Here is a 19,685-nt window from a genome sequence, read left to right on the forward strand (position 1 = left end):
CTATGGCCATGCCATGCTTGTGGGTGAGTTGTTATGCAGCAACAGAAAACTGGAATAAATAATAGCCGATATTTATTGGGTACTAACCACCATACCACTTTGACTCTTTTATGGCTAAGAGGTTTTTTCCCTTTTTTTAAAAATATATTTTTCTTGATTTCAGAGAGGAATGGAGGAGAAAGATATAGAAACATCAATAATGAGAGAGAATCATTGTTCGACAGCCTCTAGCACACCCCACACTGGGGATCAAGCCCACAACCCCGGCATGTGCCCTGACAGGGAATCAAACCATGACCTCCTGGTTCATAAGTCAACACTCAACCACTGAGCCATGCCAGCTGCACTATTTATTTATTTATTTATTTATTTATTTATTTATAATTTACTTTGTTTCTGTGACTCAGGAGAAGGTCAGACATTCTCTGGTTAAGTCTTAGAGTGGTGAAAAGCAAGGTCTTTGAAGTCAGGTAGACCAAAGTTTGACTTGTGGCTCTGCACTCACTGTGTAACCTCAGGCATCTTAATCAACTGCTCTGAACCCCAGTTTCCTTGGCTTTCAAATTCAGATAATTCCTTGAGACAGTTGCATAAGGTAATATATGGAAATATCATAACATAGTTCCTGTCATGTAGTAAGCCTTCAAATACTGTTATACTTTTTATTACCTGATTTACATCTCAGCTGTTTACTCTCTGTGGACCAACCTGACCCTCAGTTTCTTCATCTGTTATGTGAATAATAAACATCTCAGAGTTGTTTTGAAACCTCTCCCAGTGTCTCACACTGCAACACATATACCCTCAGTGTCACAGATCAGGGCACAAACACCAAGCATCACCCAACCCATTGTCACGGGGCCCCCAACACGCTGGAAGACAAGTATCTCTATAATGTAGCAGCTCTTACAATACAACTCAACACACACTCTTGCTCTACCCAGTTCATCCGCATCCCAGACGCTGTCTGTGTACTCTCAGCTCTGATTCTTTTGCATAACATAGTGGTTGAAAGCTTGCTGTCCTGGAGTCAGACTGTCCTGTGTTCTAATCCCAGGTCTTCCTCTTATTAACTATATGAACTGGGACAAATTTCTTATCTTCTTTAAAATATAAATACAAATCAGGACTAGTTGATGTCTATCTTTCTTTTTTTAAAAAATATATTTTATTGATTTTTTACAGAGAGGAAGAGAGAGGGATAGAGAGTCAGAAACATTGATGAGAGAGAAACATCGATCAGCTGCCTCCTGCACACCCCCCACTGGGGATGCGCCCGCAACCAAGGCACATGCCCCCGACCAGAATCGAACCCGGGACCCCTCAGTCCGCAGGCCGACGCTCTATCCACTGAGCCAAACCGGTTTCGGCTGATGTCTATCTTTCAACGTACCATCACAGAGAAGGCTAACTCCAATTCCTAAAGTTTAGAGAAAAAATAGTTACTGGATACCAAATTAGATTTTAAAAATAAACTTGCTATTTTTAACCACAGGTCCTATCATAAAAGAATGAAAGAGCTCAGTTCTTCATTTCCAAAACAGAAGAGGGGGGAACTATGGCATGGAGAAATTAATTTAGACCCAAGATGACATTTTTGGCAGCGTGGGTCACTCAAAGAAAACTAATGACTAAGAAGAGGGGAAAGAGGCTGTGACGTCAGATTATTGGGGTCTCAGAACACAAAAGAAGCTTCACCTGGACAGAAATGGCTTGACTGTTAGCTCTGGGTGCACAGGAACAGAGCTGGATCGGAAGTTTTCCAATGTGTTTTATCAGTCCCATATATATTCATACTCATATGTCAGGGGGAGAATACTGGGTCATGACAGTACATTCTAGTGTTTTTCTGATCTATTGTATATCAAGTTTTATACAGCTCATCAATGAGTTACCACCTCTGCTTGAAAACTCCAGTTTAGATTCTTTATATCCCTTTCATTATAAACCAAAGAAAGGCTCATTCTCATCCCATCCTTGATATTTCAACATAAATCTTCCAGAGTTACATAAATTACAATTCTCACAAGTAAACAGGAGAAATTGTCTTGGTATTGCCTGTGGCTAGTGCTTCTCCTTGACAATAAACCAATAATAATAATAATAATAGCAGCATAGTTATGGAGTCTGACCACTTGGATTGAATCCTGGTTATGCCTCTAGTTGGCTGTTTCACCTGCCTGAGTTTCTTCACCTGTATACTGGAAATAATAATGATAGTGTTTACCTCTTGGGTAAGCAAGATAAGACCATTAATATAGGGCCTGGGACATAGTAAGTGCTCAGAAATGTTGGCAGCTATGTTATTTATTCCTTTGTAAACTGGCAGTGTTGTTTCTTGCAGCAGAGACCTGAAAGTAGCTTAGCCATAAGCAGCGCTAACCTAAGGGAAGAAACTCTTAGCAGTCAATAGGCATCTTTGTAGTTACTCTTTGGATCTGCCGTACTGTAGACAGACACTAGAGGGTGCTCCGTGCTCAGAAAGCCACATGTTTCCAGGTGCAGAGAACTCTGCCAGGGAGTTTGGACTGCTTGTTCTAAAACCTTCCCTTGATTTAAAGTGCAGTAGCTGCTGTGTTGGTTCCGAAACTAAGGATTTTGGGAGAATTAGGAGGGGACAGCAAGTGGCTGTATCTAGCAGAATTCTGGCTCCTCCAACTTTCACCAATTGACTTTCAGCTGGTCTGTGACCTTCCAGAAAACTAGGGCAGTGTCTTACTCATCCATCATAGCAGCATTTAAAAATATTTTTTTATTAATTTCAGAGAGAAAGGGAGAGGGAGATAGAAGCATCAATGATGAGAGAAAATCATTGATCAGCTGCCTCCTGCATGCCCCCCACTGGGGATTGAGCCCACACCCTGGCATGAGCCCTGACTGGGAATCGAACTGTGACCTCCAGGTTCATAGGTCAACACTCACCCACTGAATCACGCCAGCCAGGCATCAAGGACATTCTTTATATATATATATATATATATATATATATATATATATATATATATATATATATATATATATATTATTGATTTTTTTACAGAGAGAAAGAGAGAGGGATAGAGTTAGAAACATCAATGAAAGAGAAACATCGATCAGCTGCCTCCTGCACACCCCCTACTGGGGATGTGCCCACAACCAAGGTACATGCCCTTGATCAGAATTGAACCTGGGACCCTTCAGTCTGCAGGCCGACGCTCTATCCACTGAGCCAAACCGGATAGGGCCATCAAGGACATTCTTAAGGGAAACTATCAGTGCATGGTGATGAAGAATGCAATGACTACTGGTTCCATTTGGTGCCACAGCAGCTTTATCCGCCACTGCTCTTGCCCCATCATTGTAAACTGCCAATGTCAATGCAGCGAAAAAGACACATTATGATTTAGTGCTTGATTTCACAGACCCCCTGGAAAAGTCTAGAGCCCCCAAGGAGTCTGTGGGCCAGATTTGAGAACCACTGTTCCAGTTCATTCCTTCAGTCAAACATTTTAATGGAGCAACTGATGTAATGCTAGGTCTTATTCTAGGCCCTAGGACACCGGGGGAAACAAGAAATGCCTGGCATTCTTGAGGGGAGACAGACAGTCAACATGTGGACACAAATAAACAAGACATGTTCAGATGATGGTGCCACAGAGGGAGGTATATCGCTGGGGATGGAGACAATACTAGAAAGGTCAGGGAAGACCACTGGGCGGGGACATTTGAGTGGAGATCTAATTGATAATGAAAAGGAGATAGTCTGATGGTGCCTTGTTAAAATGCAGTGCTCAAGAGGCCAGGGACCTAGCACACCTCCCCTCTGGGGCTGCAGGTCACACTTGATTAAGAATGCATCAATGCTCTGGGTTGGAAAGAATAAAAAAACCTATGTTCTGATTCCTCTTTCCACCAAAGTAATCTCCTTAAAAAAAATTTTTTTTATCGATTTGAGAGAAGAAGGGAGAGGGAGAGAGATAGAAACATTAATGATGAGAGAAAATCATTGGTCGGTTGCCTCCCGCGTGCCCCACACTGGGGATGGAGCCCACAACCCAGGCAGGTGCCCTGACTGGGAATCAAACCATGACCTCCTGGTTCATAGGTCGATGCTCAACCACTGAGGCACACCAGCTGGGCAAGCTATACTCTTTACTTCTCTGAACTTCAAGTTCCAAGTTCCTTATCGAAAATGAGGGTGGCAAGAGCGGCCTGGCCTGCCTCAGGCAGAGTGGAGTTCAGATGACTAAAGATGCACTGGAAAGTTCTTCACACTCTGTAAATGTGAGTGTGGCCTATTCAGTCAGGCTCAGCTACCTTCACTTGCAGACAACTGGGCTGCAGGCTCTCTCTCCCCAATGCAAGGCCAACTCGGCCAACCCCTCCCTCCTTTTTCAGGGAGATCTTGGTGAGTCAGAGCTCTTCCCTTCCAGACCAGGACTCTTGATTTGAGGAGAATAAGAAAAAGGACTTGACACCAATCCCTACACGTGAAACCTCTCCTTCCTTTCTAATGGTAATCCTAGCTCATTGACATTTTTTTAAATCCTGCCTCCTAAATCAATCTAGTTGAATTGCTAACAGACCTGTCTTCTTTGTTTTTATCCAAGTCCTAGAGTAAAATGCAAAGCCCTGCACAGAAGGCTAGAGAACCCCCCTCCACTCCACCCCGCCCAGCCCTCCCTCCAGATGCTACTGGGCTTGTCCTCTGTTGTTTCACCAACTTCTAATTATTGTGTGAGACATATGTCACATCTCCAGCTTGCTCCCTGGCTGTGTCTGATGTTTGGCTAAATTGCAAAAAAAAAGATCTCCTGCAGATTGCTCCCCCAAGGGATCCTCTTAGATTAAGAAATGCATGGATATATTAAGATATGCTGTTCACTTAGGTTCTCAGAGTATTTAACTCCGTTCATTTTGCAGAGAGCAAAGAAGGTGCAGGGCCACATTGGAACTAAAAGCTGAAATATTAACTTTTAACTCATTTTTTTAGCAGTTCTGGCCAAGGAAGGTGGACAGCAGGGAGGAATGGGGATGAGATGAAGTGGGGAGAAGCCCAAACCCCAAACCTGGCGCTTATCGGCCTAAAGAGTGGTGAGTGGCTGGCAGGAGGAGGAACCAGATGCAGCTGCATTTGGTGGCACCTGCCAGTGTCCCCTTGGCCGGAGATCAAGTGGCATTTGGTCCAGAATTGGTTAAGATGCTCCACGGTGGGTGGTATCCTAAGCAGGGTGAGGCTGGCGGTCCTTAGGTCCCCAAACAGGGTGAGATATTGTACGACAAGGGGAGACCCAGGAGACACCCAGGTGGGGGAACACTGCAGGCAAAATCCTCAGCTCTGGCCCCTTCTGGTCAAAAGCTGAGTGAGTGAGAGGGGAGATGGCCCAGGTGGGCACAGAGGTCTCGAGATGCGGCCACTTCTCCAGTCCTCTGCCTTGTTCTGGGAGAGGGGGCGCGGTCCCCAGGGCTCCTGCCTGTGCAGTGAGCTCCAGCCGGGTGGTTCCAGCCTTGGGCAGCCCACAGGCTCCTGGAGCGGGGCTGGGTGCCTCGGCCACTCAGGCGGCCGGCAGGGGTCAGTGTTCGGCCGCACGTGAGCAGGCAGCAGCCAGCTGCTGCATCGGTTCCTCCAGTTGGGTTTTGTCCCTACCAATCTGTCTGGACGTGTTCACCCACCATTATCTGCGTTCTTGCCTAGCGAGACCCTACGTCTTTCCTGGCTCTCCCGGGCTGTCCCTCCCAAGCAAGGATGCCTGCACCCCTCCGTAAGCATACGTCACTCCATCGATGGATAATTACTTCTTGGCTGCATGCTGCACAGTGGTGCCAAGTTGGAAAGGGGGTGGGGCTTGGAGTCAGGTTCCTGTCTGTCACTTACCAGCTGTGTGACTTTGGGCAAACCACTTTGCCTCTGTGTCAAGCTTCTCGTCTTCAAAAATGAGCTAATGACAATAAAAATTAAAATGGGAACTTCCATTTGACCCAGTAATTGCACTTCTAGGAATATATCCCAAGAAAACAGAAACACCAATCAGAAAGGATGTATGCACGCCTATGTTCATAGCAGCACAGTTTACAGTAGCTGAGATTTGGAAACAGCCTAAGTGCCCATCAGCAGATGAGTGGATTAGAAAACTGTGGTACATCTACACAATGGCATACTATGCTGCGGTAAAAAAGAAGGAATTCTTACCATTTGCAACAGCATGGGTGGAATTGGAGAGCCATTATGCTAAGCGAAATAAGCCAGTCAGAGAAAGATAAATATCACATGATCTCACTCATTTGTGGAATATAGTGAACAAAAATAGAACCAGAGACATAGAAGCATTGAACAGACTGTCCAACCTATGAGGGAAGGTGGAGGGTAAGGGGGTAAGAGATCAACCAAAGGACTTGTATGCATGCATATGAGCATAACCAATGGACACAGACAGTAGGGGGGTGAGGGCATGTGCTGGGGGGTGGCAGCAGCCAGAGGAGGTCAATGGGGGGGAAAAAGGAGACTCATGTAACACTTTAAACAATAAAGAATTTAAATAATAAAAAAAGAATAGCTGTTATGCCATGTCACGACCCACAGGTTGAGAACCGCTGCTGTAGAGCCTAAGACCATCGGAAAACACAGATATTTACATTACGATTCATTAACAGTAGCAAAATTACAGGTATGAAGTAGCAACGAAAATAATTTTATGGTTGGGGGTCACCACAACATGAGGGACTGTATTAAAGAGTCGTGGCATTAAAAAGGTTGAGAACCACTGTACTAAGAAGGGAAGTAGGGGAAGGCATTTTTCAATTGTTAGAAACGTCCCCCGTTGGTGGGCTTGTGAAACCAGCCACTGGAATACAAGCTCCAGAAGGGTAGGGACCTCATCCGTCTTGCCCACGGCTCTGAGCCTGTTGCTCAACGTAGTTCCTGATGCACAATAAATATGGCAGAGTATATAAATTTACACACCTCTTAAATTCATTCCAAGACACATCCTAATAGAGAGCCATTTTTCATTTCAACCATTCCATTACCAGGCAAGCGACACTAATTACTAGCTCTAATGGCCATTATCTAATTTAATTAAAGGGGTTATTGGAGCTCCTAAAACTCCTACCAACCTTCCATTACCTAAGTCAAGGGGATTTGATAACAGTCTTTTTATTAGTATGTTCACAAGATAAATTAAGTAAACCAGCTTAATGACTCGTTTTTGTGACCAACGACATTGAGAATAAGATGTGGGGAAATGACAGATGCGATAAAACGGAAGTCTGGGAAAATGCTGTGGGCACGTGGCTCCAAATGTCCTAGAATGCTCTCTCTCCCATGTGGCCCCAGGGCTTCCTCTACTCTCAGCCTCATCTCCATCCTCACCAGGCCTCAATCATCCATTTGTCCTGTCCAACGCATTCTGAGGACCTTGATGCTTGTGATGCTGATCAAGGAGGAGGCCTAAAATACCAAGTCCTAGCCTGGTGGTCGGCAAACTCATTAGTCAACAGAGCCAAATATCAACAGTGCAACGATTGAAATTTCTTTTGAGAGCCAAATTTTTTAAACTTAAACTTCTTCCAACGCCACTTCTTCAAGATAGACTCGCCCAGGCCGTGGTATTTTGTGGAAGAGCCACACTCAAGGGGCCAAAGAGCCGCATGTGGCTCTCGAGCCGCAGTTTGCCGACCACGGTCCTAGACAGACGTGTGAATATTGACCAAGAGGATGGCAACAACAGGAGAGCAGAGAACAGGCGGCCTTTTGTCCAAAGCCAGGCAGAGGCTCGAGAGGAAAGCTGGGACATGAAACAGGCTGTCTACACGGACTGTCTCCCTGAAGGTCCATTTTTAAAACAACAACACGGAATGACCAGAATGTCCGGGTTGGGTTTGGTTTTGGCCGTGGTGCGGGGCAGAGGACAGAGACCTGGATTTGAGTCCTCAATCAGCCAACTTCTTGGCTTAGCCTCTCAGCTTGTCTGTTTTTCAAACTCTAAATGGGGGCGGCGCTCTCTCCTGGTTTTCTCCCTACTTCTCGGAACATGCCTTTTATTTCCCTTGTGAGGTCTTCTGCTGGTCTCTCCCGAACTTTTGGTAGCGTCTATCTCCGACTTCCGTTTTTCTCCCCCTCCCTTTTGTTGGGAAGTGTCATTAGAAAACCTCATCCAGTGCTGGCTTCGGCAGCACATGCACTAAAACGGGAACGCTACAGAGATTAGCATGGCCCCTGCGCAAGGACGACACGCAAATGCATGAAGTGTTCCATATTTTTGAGCGGCGGCCGGCGGGGCTGCGGGCGGGCCGGAGCGGCAGAATGTGCACCTCTTACCGCAGACAGTCCTCTATGGCCCATTCGGACACGTTCATCAGCCGGGAAGAGTGTCGGGGTCACAAGCGAGCCAGGAAGAGAGCGACGATGGAGGGCGACGATGGAGAAGGCCATCGCCCTGGAGAAGCTGTTCCCGAGACAGTGCCAGGTCCTGGGGGTCGTGGCCCCCGGGATTGTCGTGACTCCCATGGGCTCGGGGAGCCACCGGCCTCAGGAGATAGAAATCGGGGAGTCTGGGTTTGCCCTGCTGTTCCCGCAGGTGGAAGGAATAAAGAACTGAATGCTCAAAAGACGTCCCTCACCGAAGTAGGCCTCCTGGACAACCCAGGCTCCGCAGGGTGCTGGTGCTCGGCTACCACTGCTGCCAGGGGGGTCCGCACCTTCAGCGACACGAACGTCGTGGTGGCGGGGTGGGGGCCAGGGGGACAACCTGGTGTCGCTGACCTCTGACACGTGCCCCGTGGATGTGGACGGCAGCGGCGTGGTGGGCTGTCGGAGAGCGGCCAGCGCGTGCAGAGGGCATGGTGCTGCTGAGCGAGGACGGGAGCGCCCAGAAGGCGGGGGAGGCCGCCGGCACCCCCTGCGGGACGCCGCTCCCTGTTTTAATAACAGAGCTGAGGGCAGGGAATTCGGAGGGCTGGTCAACTTTAATTGCTCTAAAGGGTCAGAGCTAATGACTAGATATTGGTAGCTGAAGCAGCCCCCACCTGTCAGTCCTAAATTCACTGATTGGCTTTTATTGGAGTTTCCTGCCCAGGGGATAAGGGTGTATCCTATCATTTTAATCTTAATAAAAGGGATGGAAAAGCCAGAGCGAGGAGTAGGCCTCCCACCAGAGCTGGACTACCGCCTGGCCCCCATTTCTCAAATTAAATCTTTTCTAAACTCTCCTTCCATCTGTGTGCGGCCTTCTCCAGAACCCGAACCCTGAACGGGAACCCTGAATCACGCGGGACGTGAAAGGGGCTCCCACAATCCCCGAGCGGGACACGGTGGGCGTCATGTTTGCCTGCGTGGGCCGGGGCGCCCAGCTCTACCGGGGCCGTGGCAACGTGGAGGCCGACACGTTCCGGAAGGCATTCCCCGCGCCCCTGTTTGGCTTCTTCGGCAACTGGGAGATCGGGTGCGACCGCATCGTCACGGGGCACTTTGTGCTTTGAGGTGCCGGACAGCGAGGTGCGGGACAAGGACCTGTTCCACAGCTACACCACCGTCCTGGCCCTGGTGCACCTGGGCACCTCCAAGTGAGGCGGGGGGCACCCCGCTCCACCTGCTGGGCCTGTCCGGCACACCCCCTCCGGGCCCCATTCCTTTCAGAAACGTGGCAACTTGGGAATATATGTCTTTGAAACGAAAATAACTCTACATGTATCTGTTCTGTAGCCTGGATGCTCTAAAGGGTTTCTCAGGGTAGTTTTCTAACCCAGGGGTCGGCAAACTCATTAGTCAACAGAGCCAAATATCAACAGTACAATGACTGAAATTTCTTCTGAGAGCCAAATTGTTTAAACTTCTTCTAACGCCACTTCTTCAAGATAGACTCGCCCAGGCCGTGGTATTTTGTGGAAGAGCCACACTCAAGGGGCCAAAGAGCCACATGTGGCTCTCGAGCCGCAGTTTGCCGACCATTGTTCTCACCTGTCAGTGGAAGGAGGGCGCCTGCGTCGGGCGCAAACCCGCTGATCGATCCTTCGATCGATCCATCAATCGTGACGCTGGCCCAGGTCCCGAGGCTGCCGCGCGTGTCATTGAACCAGACTCCTAGGCACCCGGGACACGGGGAAGGGTCGGTGACCGGATGGGGGGGCGTCCGCGGCTCCCTGTGCAGGGCCAGCGCGGTCGTTGAGCAGAATCACGAAGGCACTTTTCTCCCCCGAATGCAGGAGGAAGCCGTTCAGGCGGCCTGAGAAATCTTTTCTCCGCTTTACAGTCTGACCAGATTGTTCAGAAGCGACCACAGAAGCAGGACTGACTTTTTACGCCTTTGATGATCAATAAGAAAGAGTTATTTTTGTCTTCCTACTCTCCAGTTGCTCAGCGAGATGAAAGGCCACTGCGAATCGGCAGTGTTTTATTCTCCGATGAGGAAAAGGTCCCCTCTCCCCCACAACCCCCCGCCCCCCCCCCCGCCCCCACTCCCAGGTCTTCATTGCAGGATGACTTACATTTGCATAGCATCCCACCTAATTAATGTAATTAATGATGGACACTTGGTTGCAAGGCTCAGTGGTCCTGACAGGACGGCAGGAAGCATGTTGGGTAAATGAAATGGAGTGTGTTGCTTTTCAAAAAAAAAGAAAAAGAAAACCTCATCCATTTAGGGGTTTAACTGCTACCTATATGGGGTGATGACTGATTTTTAATTGCTACCTAAATATTTTCAAATTAGGAGACTCTGGACTTATTTAATTCTTCTGTCTTAGCTGGTTTTCACCCACGCTGCTTAGGGGTAGAAAGGTGGGCATCCCTGCTTATTTCCAGGTGGAGGTAAAAGTCCAGGTTTTTCACTTGATCTCTCTTGATACCCAAAGCAGGGGGGGGGGGGAAGGGGGTGTTATTCTTCATTACTGCTGGGCAGGGGTGAGAGTTCTGCTTGCCCCCACCCAGTCCCCAGGGACACACGGTGGGGATGTCCTTGTTATCACTGGGTAATGGGGAACGTCCTGCCACCCCACTGGGCCTCCTCTGATAGCACTGTAGTGGAGACAGGAAGAGCACCTTATTACTGCCAGGTGGGGGTGTTCAGGGATGTTATTGGCCGCAGGAATGAAAATCTCCGACCCCTAATTGGCCTTGACTAATAGCACCCCAGTGGGCATGTGAAGAGGGCCTTGTTACAGCCTCACCCTCGAAAGAGGGGAAGTCCAGGCTCCTCACTCAACCTTTGCCAACATGGATGGGGCCGCAGTTTGTCCCGAGGTGTTTGGCTGGAGTAGAGGGCTTATTTTCTAAAAGTTTCCTGTCTCGTTGGGCAGTCCCTCTCCTGGTCCTTTGGCTAGTGAGAGCAGGCTTTTTGTTGGGGCTTTGTCTGCACCCACTGGCTTTTCTGGGTTGCTGTTCCAAGCGTTGGATACATGAAACGAAAAGCAAGCTGAGTGAACTCACCGCTGTGTCATCACCGAGGTCTATGGCCAGCCCGCCTTCTCTCCACCCTTCAAGTCTTCCTCCTGTTGTCTTCCAGCTCATGCCTAGGGTTCTAGTTACACGTGGTGGGAGGAATGGGGAAAAGTACAGCTCCTCCATTTTCTCAGGAGTGGAATTCTTTGCTTTCTTGTTTTTAACCAAGCCAAACTCCAGAGGGAGCAAGCAGAGAGCAATTTTATTCTTTCTCATGTCTGTCTTTCAATCCAATCTGGGCCTCGTTTTTCTTGTGGATGAAATGGCAGGCGGATTCATAGCTTTTTCAGTCAATTCCAGTTACAAACATATGTGTGTGTGTTCAGATGAACATCAATACTCTAAACTTTTGTCCAATATAAATTTTGCCTCCCAACGCCTAGGCCTACTTTGGGGCCCACGTATGATATAAAAAGGGGTCTTAGCTTTTTTACTATTTCCCCACCTTACTCCTATACTGCCTTCATCAGTGTTGGAATGAGAAAAGGCAAGGAAAGACAGGGGCAGGAAAAACCTTATGTGACCAGTACAGTTTTAATCAACTGTTGGAGCTCTCTTAGTATGGGCAATGTCCTAAGGGTAGCTCTTTCTAAAGGGGCATTTTTGTGGGGGTTTTAAGAGCCCTCTCAGCCCTAACCGGTTTGGCTCAGTGGATAGAGCATTGGCCTGTGGACTCAAGGGTCCCGGGTTCGATTCCAGTCAAGGGCATGTACCTTGGTTGCAGGCAGATCCCCAGTGGGGGGTGTGCAGGAGGCAGCTGATCAATGTTTCTAACTCTTTATCCCTCTTCTTTCCTCTCTATAAAAAATCAATAAAAAATCTTTTTTTTAAAAAAAGAGCCCTCTCACATCTGGCTATTATTTAAAATCAGAATACCAATAATTAAGCAGCTCCCCTGGTTGGGCCATGAGCCATCCAAACCCAATTCTGCATTCCCTGCCCATGCTGTTCACTGTCTGCAATGCCTTCTCCTTCCTCCTTTCACCATATCCTGCCCTTTCTTCAAGGCTCACGTAGCCCCTTTTTCTGGAAGCCTTCCATGGCTATTCCAACTAACTTCCTTTTGCAAGCTCCGCCCACCTTTCCGCTGTCAACTCCAGCTTCATAAGGGTTGGTTTTGTCTCTGCAGTGGATACTATGGGCCTTGGGTTAGAGTGGAGAGCACAAGGCTTCGAATCAGCCTGAGTTCAGACCCCAGCTCTAGTACTAAATAGCTACATGACTTTAGGCAAGTTGGGTCACTTCTCTGAGCCTCAGTCTCCTCATCTGCAAAATGAGGGAAAGAACTACAATGTCGCTGGTTGTTCTGAGATTCTGAGAGAAATGAAGTAGGAGAGGAAACTGAACAGTCTCAGGCATGCTGTCACCTCTGCAGGGCCATTCAGCTGGCTTACAATCAGAATATGACCTCCTCAGCATCTCTCTACCAGGCTCCAGGCTCCCAGGGCCATCTGGACAGGGTCCACCCCCATCGCAGCCTGGCCCCTCCCAGAGAGGGAGACAAATCATGCTGATGTGGCAGAACTGGAGATTTTGGCAAAAAGAGGTCATGATTGTGTTCTTCTTCAGCCCAGAGGCGGCTGGGAAAGCTATTCCAAAGCCAAGACAAGTAGTTTCCTGGAAAAAGAAGGCCTTGTTTCCTGGACTGGCTCCTCAGCTGGTTATTAAATGACCAATAAAGCGGAGCTTATAAAATTGATGAGCGTGGGCCGCGTCACTGCCATGGTATCCAAGCACCAGTCCGTCCGGGATTTCATTTGCTGATGGACAAAGGAGGATGCGCTCCAACACACATCCTGAGTGGTGGGGGCGGGGGGAGAGGAAGGGAATAATGCTCTCCAGAGGTTCCTCTGTGTTCTATGATGTAAATAGAGTCATGTCTACACAGACTTCCCCAACCACACTCAGTTATCTGGATCTCCTGGACTCTGTGTATTTGTCCTTTGCCCTTTGTGAAGCTTTGAAAAGCGTGAGTTATCTATAATGTTGTGCACACAGAGATCTCTTCAAGATGTGCAAGAGTGAAAGACGTGTTTGTTTAAGGTCTTATGGCCATCAAATATGACCATAGGTTCCAAAATTTGAAAGGAAACTACAGTTATAGTTCCCAAACCAGATATTTTCCAGTGTCCAGATGTTCAGTGGCATGCAAACCAAATGTCTAGGTTGTGAGCTAGGGTTGTTTTTATTTCCCTTTTCTCAGTTTATATCCAGATGTTGAGTCTAACTGGTCAGAGGCCTAGAGAAGAGATAGAAACTTCACGCAGTGAGTCTGTTCCCTAGCCTCTCTGGCTCCTCATGCCTGCGTCCTCTTCACAGCTCCCACATCCTTCCCCCAGCCCCCCTTCACGCTGCACCACAGCAAATGAGGCTCACATCCAGCAACAACAGTGCCCTTGGCAGCTGGGTCTACACAGGCAGACTGGTTATCTCCAAGGAAAAATTATATTGATTATTCAGAACCATTCCTTCCTCAGAGCAGAGTACCTCCCTAGCAGACCTCCCAGGAGAGCAAGGTTGGGCCAAGAAGTGGAGCAGGAGGTCCCAGGGGCTGCAGGAAATCCGGGCCAGGAGGTGGAGAGGGATTTCAGAGGAGACATGTGTGTATCAGCATCCCAGAGGCCTAGGGTGGATATGATCTCAGAAGTTGAGATCTCTCCACAGCAGGAGCAGAGGACTGAAGCCTGGGGACAGGACTTTAAATGGGAGAAATGTGTAAAAGACAGGGATAGAAATCAGGCTGTTGGTAACCCAGGTGGTTGGTCACAGAATAGGCCACCCTCACTCAGCTGGTTTTGATTAGGGAAAACACCCCAGAAAAACATCAGAATGCAATTCTCCCTCTCTCCTTTACCAAGGTACTAATGAATTCCTCTCCTTTGTAGATATTCTACCAATGAAATGGAAGCAGTCCAGAGTGGAGAAGAGAGAGCCTCATTCTGACTGGAACTGGACATCATCCCCTCATCTCTGGCCCAAGTCATGGGGACACAGCTAAACTCAAGGTCAACGTTCTTCTACCACCAACTTTAACTCCTTCCCACCTAGGAAGGGGGGACCTGGAGCCAAGTCTACACCAGACGCACCTCTGCAGTGGTTAAGGAAGTGGAGGCTAGACTATCCCCTGGCAACTGCGGCCACGGCCAAGAGCAGGACAGATATGTTCCGGCTGGATGACACTCTGCCCGGAGACTGCACAATTCAGGCCGTTAGGGTTACCTGCCCTGGGGAATTCAGAGGTGGGACTGGGAAGGGCCTGCACACACCTGAAGGGCAGCTGGGACCAAACCTTCGATGAAACTCTGCTCCAGGAACATGGAGCCTCCTCACCTCAGAGTCTAGCAGGCCCCTGGCAGCATGGGCTGGTATCCCCGGGTGCGTGAGCCCTTTGGCAGCCGGGTTTGGAGTTACATTCCACGCCTGTCCCAGCCACTTTCTCTGCTTCTCTCTGCCTGTCTCCCTCTTTCCCTTTTTCATTCTCACTCTCCTTTTCTTTTTTAATCGTTTAAAGTATGATTTTCTTTCTTATTTCCTCCATAATTTTCCCTAATTTCTTTCTCTCTCCCCATTCCTTTTTATATGATCTCCAAAACAGTTTCTTCTCAGAGCTGATTCTCTGAGAGATGAGGCTTTGGTCCTTAAATTTGTATTGTTAGTGGCCAGTTAAATTTTTCCTGCAAAAAAAAATCTATATTTTTCTAGTTTTTTATTTTTAAAAATTATATATATATATATATATAACAGAAAGAGCTGCCATTTACTTGATTAAAAAGAAAAGTGAAAAATCCCTTTTTCTATCCCTCCCCCACACACTCCCCCAGCCCCTGGCCTTCCATATATCAAGTAGAGTTTTATCACCATCAGCAGGACAGCCCTGCCACTTGCCACAGAGTTGGTGGGCTGATGACAGTTTGTGGCTGTTGTCACCTCACAAGTTCAGGGACACCATTAGTAATAGTCCCTGGTGGCTAAACCCACTTCAGCAACTTTTTTTTTAAAAGAAGTATACTCACATGGTTAAAATATATGTATAAAGTGGAAAATACCTCTCCCACACTGTCTGCATCTCTCCCCTTCTCACCATCACCCTATCCCCTTAGAGGAAACCCTTGTGATTAGTCTCTGATATGTCCTCCCAGATTCTGTATGCAAATGAAAATTGTGATAACATATTCTTATTTCCCCCATTATATTTATTTTTAATGTTTTATTTTATTAACTGATTTTAGAGAGAGAGGAGAGGAAGGGACAGGGAGAGAAATATTGATAGGCTGCCTCCTGCACGCCCCCTACTGAGTATCGAACCAGAAACCTGGGCATGTGCCCTGACTGGGTATCAAACCAGTAACCTCTCGGTGCATGAGATGATGCTCAACCAACTGAGCCACACCAGCCAGGGCTCCCCTCCCCCTTTTTAAACAAAAGGTAACTACTATAATCCTATTAGACTTTTTTTTCACTTAACAATAAAACCATGTCTCAATTATTAATAAAATAAAACTGTTTATTAACTTTATTAATAAATGTTTACTGAATAATGACCATGTGCAAAACACTGTGCTGGGCCCTGTGGGACAGACACAGGTGAATGTAACATATTCAAGGATCTTCCAGTCCTGGTGAAAGAGCCCGACAGCCTCATCCACAAATAATAACTCTACTCTGTTTGCAGTTTTCACTAATGTTGCCTCATGCAATCCTTCTCACAATGCGGGGAGACACTAATCTTAATCTCCATTTAACAGATGAAGAACCTAGGGGGTAGAGCCAGGACTTGAAGCCGGGTTGTACACCCCACATTCTGTATGCTTCCTATGCACACATTCCCTCCCCTCTCATATCCTCTTCCACCTCATCAACCATTTACTTCCTTCTACGTGCCAGAACGTTCCCATCTCTAGATCTCTGAGCACATGGAACCCACTCCATCCCAACTCTGTTCAGAATCCTACCCATTTCTCAGTTCAGGTCAGACTCTCCCTCATTAGATGCATGTAGTCTCCTCCCTCTTCTATGCTCTCATTGCTCCTGATTTACTTATAGCGTGTGTTTTTTAAAGCCACAGAGTTTAAGGACTATACTGTGTGAATTGTTAAGGCTGCAAATGTAAATAGGAATTTGACCTTATATGGCCTTTGGAGGGACATAATGCAGAGTTTAGGCTTTATTCAGAAGGACTTAGAGAAGGGAATGCTGAAGAGTTTGGAATAAAGAAGTGACTTAAAGGACTGAGAAGAGGAGGGTGTTGTGGTATGATAGGTATTTCATTAAGTGCTGTAAAATAGCATTAAAATCTTATCTCTCAGTTACCAATGTAAGGCAACCACATGTCAAATAAACTTTTACTTTATTATGAAAATGATTTATAGTTTTACTCTCAAAAGTGGTTTGAGCTCTGGCCGGGCAGCCCAGTTATTTAGAGCATCATCACGATATGTCACCATGGCGGGTTCAATCCCTGGTCAGGGCACATACAGGAATTAACCAATGGATGCATAAATAAGCAGAATGTGGAACAACAAATGGAATGAGGACCACACCAGAGTCCAGTTGAGAGGGGAAAGTGATGACATCAACAGTGTGGACCATAAGATTAGCCCAGAGAAGCCCAGGGCAGGAAATTCTCTTGCAGGTAATTGGGACTGGGTGGTGTATCATTAGCTAATTCAGTTCTCTGATGGAGGTTCAAGACTAGGGGATGGGGGGGATCTCATTCCCACTTGGCTTTCTCCTCAGATTCTCTTGCAGCTCTGCAGTTTCCTGCTTTTACAGAAGATATGGACTGAGGTGTGGTATAAGCCGCAGAGCAAACCTCAGCAGCCTCCATACTAACCCCAGGCAGCAGGGATGATCCTCCTCAGCCCAACCACTAGACAACCCCCCTTGGCAACTTGGAGGCAGACCTCTCAGCCCAGAGTCACGCTTCCGTCCAAGAGCTATGCCCCAAATGATCCTGGGCCATGAAACCTTCAGAGTAAGAACAGTACATGGAGCAGGTTGAGATGCTTCCAAGGAAACCTTCTCAGATACAAATGAAATGTTTTTACTGGGTAAGGGCTTGCATCCATCATCCAAATCATCTCTGAAGCAAAACAATCAGTCCCAATCACTCACACCTGGGTTAAAAGAGATGCATTGCTTTGCATGTGAATGGGGAACCCTACAGTTTAGAGCCATGGCTTACTGCCCAGAAAAGCAGCATCAGGAAAGGACACAGCAGATTCTCAGTTCCAAGGCCCAGGAAATAGTTCCGCCTACAAGGACAAGTACTAGTAAGCTCCATCTCCGGACACGCTGGGAAGAAGGCAACTGTCGTTTTAGTTGTCACCTCCACACATGCTCCACAAAGGTCCCTGACTGTGCCGAGCCGCACGGCCATGCGTGAACCTGAGAGGGGGTGGTGAAGGATTGAGAAAAGACAGACAAGAGAATAAAGCTGGATCTAGGTGGGTCTGATGGAGAGATAGTGCCACAGCCTGCAAGCGGAGTCTTTATTTTATAGCCAGATTCCGTGAGGCAAAGTAAGGGCGTGGTCAAGATGTTTACAACGTTCTTACGGGTTTCAAATCTACTCAATTACATGCACCTGATCAAGTTTTGTTTACTTGCTGCACCTCCCGCAGCCCATATCACTCAGCCACGTGGGACCACAGGTTCGGACCATAAGGTCTAGCTTATAACTATAGCCCTGGCTAATATTTGTGCTGGGACTTGCACGTGGCTTTGCTAGGAGAGGATGGTGCCCTCTCATTAGTCCCAGGCTTGAACCTGTCCAAACGCTGTAGCCACTCTCCACACCTGACACCAAGTTTTCAGATCTCCCATGCCTCATACGACATGGCACCAAACATCCAGATGAAAAATTTAAGTAGGCACAAAGATATCTTTTTCCTACAGGCCACTGAGATGTTAAAACAACAGGAATTTAAATTAGTTCATTTTGTTTGTCTGAATATTTTAATCAAGGGCAGAGGAGACTAAAGGAAACAGTCTTGAGTCTTCAGGTGGAAGGTCAAGGACATAATGTGTGCCCCCCACATTCCTGGAGGGACAAAGGTTTCTAAGGTAACTTGTTTAAGTGACATAAACCACAAAAGTACATGAAATCGGCCACATATATTGTGAAACATCTGAGATTCCATGTAAAATACATATTTTACAACTATGTAAAGTACATATTAAGATAGACCCGTGGTCGGCAAACCGCGGCTTGTGAGCCACATGCGGCTCTTTGGCCCCTTGAGTGTGGCTCTTCCACAAAATACCACGGCCTGAGCGAGTCTATTTTGAAGAAGTGGCGTTAGAAGAAGTTTAAAATATTTGGCTCTCAAAAGAAATTTCAATCGTTATACTGTTGATATTTGGCTCTGTTGACTAATAAATTTGCCGACCACTGAGATAGACATCTAAACTCAGAAAACTATTGCCCGGTTGGTGTGGCTCAGTGGTTGAGCATTGATCTGTGAACCAAGAGTTCCCTGGTTCAATTCCCTGTCAGTGCACATGCCTGGGTTTCAATAAAAACATATTTAAAAAATAAACTCAAAAACTATGAATATTTTGCTATGATCAGCTGAAATGACTCTTCAACCTCACCTCTGCCACCATCATGTCTGAGTAATCAGTTCCCCAATCGCCATGCCCCCACACCAAACATTTTAGATGAGATATCTACTAACAGGCTGGACTGTAAAGTAGTTGTGCTTGGTTTAATCCTGTGGCTAATTCTTGATCTGACTATTCAGGCCATTTCCTTAGATTTCCCTTTTATTTGGCCTAGGTACATCCAGGCCTGCATAACACAGAAAGTTCATGGCTAATTCAGCCAGGAAGATCACCTGGAAGAATAGACGGGGGCAGAGAAGCTCTGTGGGGGCATAAAGCAGGCTCAACCCTGAGAGATTTCCATGAGTTATCTCCCCCTCCCCATCCAAATAGGCCTCCTCTCAAAGCTGCACCAGGAGGAGTTAGAGACAAACGCCAATGAGAAGAAGCTGCTCTCATCGCCAAAAACAACCAGGTGCTGCTTCCAGGGTATTAACTTACCCTTTCCACAAAATGGGCAGATTCTTTTCCTGCTCCCAGTACCTCACTGAACCATGTGAGATAAAAGATGTGAATGTAGCCGTGGCTCAGTTGGCTGGAGCATCGTCCAGTACACCAAAAGGTTAGGGGTTCGATTCCTGGCGAGGGCACATACGTAGGTTGCAGGTTTGATCCCCGGTTGGGAGGCAACCAATCGATGTTTCTCAAATCAATAAAAACATATCCT

The 19,685-nt window shown here is 47.2% G+C and overlaps 1 pseudogene across 1 annotated transcript; it reads left to right on the forward strand.

Moving 5' to 3' along the window:
* The first annotated feature begins 5,018 nt into the window (after positions 1-5,018).
* Positions 5,019-9,544, forward strand: LOC307115428 (F-box only protein 22-like; annotated as a pseudogene). Its single transcript has 3 exons — positions 5,019-5,073; positions 8,243-8,869; positions 9,260-9,544. The product of its transcript is annotated as an F-box only protein 22-like (transcript).
* The last annotated feature ends 10,141 nt before the right edge of the window (positions 9,545-19,685 follow it).

Source organism: Cnephaeus nilssonii (assembly GCF_951640355.1).
Source record: "Cnephaeus nilssonii genome assembly, chromosome: 19".
NCBI lineage: Eukaryota > Metazoa > Chordata > Mammalia > Chiroptera > Vespertilionidae > Cnephaeus > Cnephaeus nilssonii.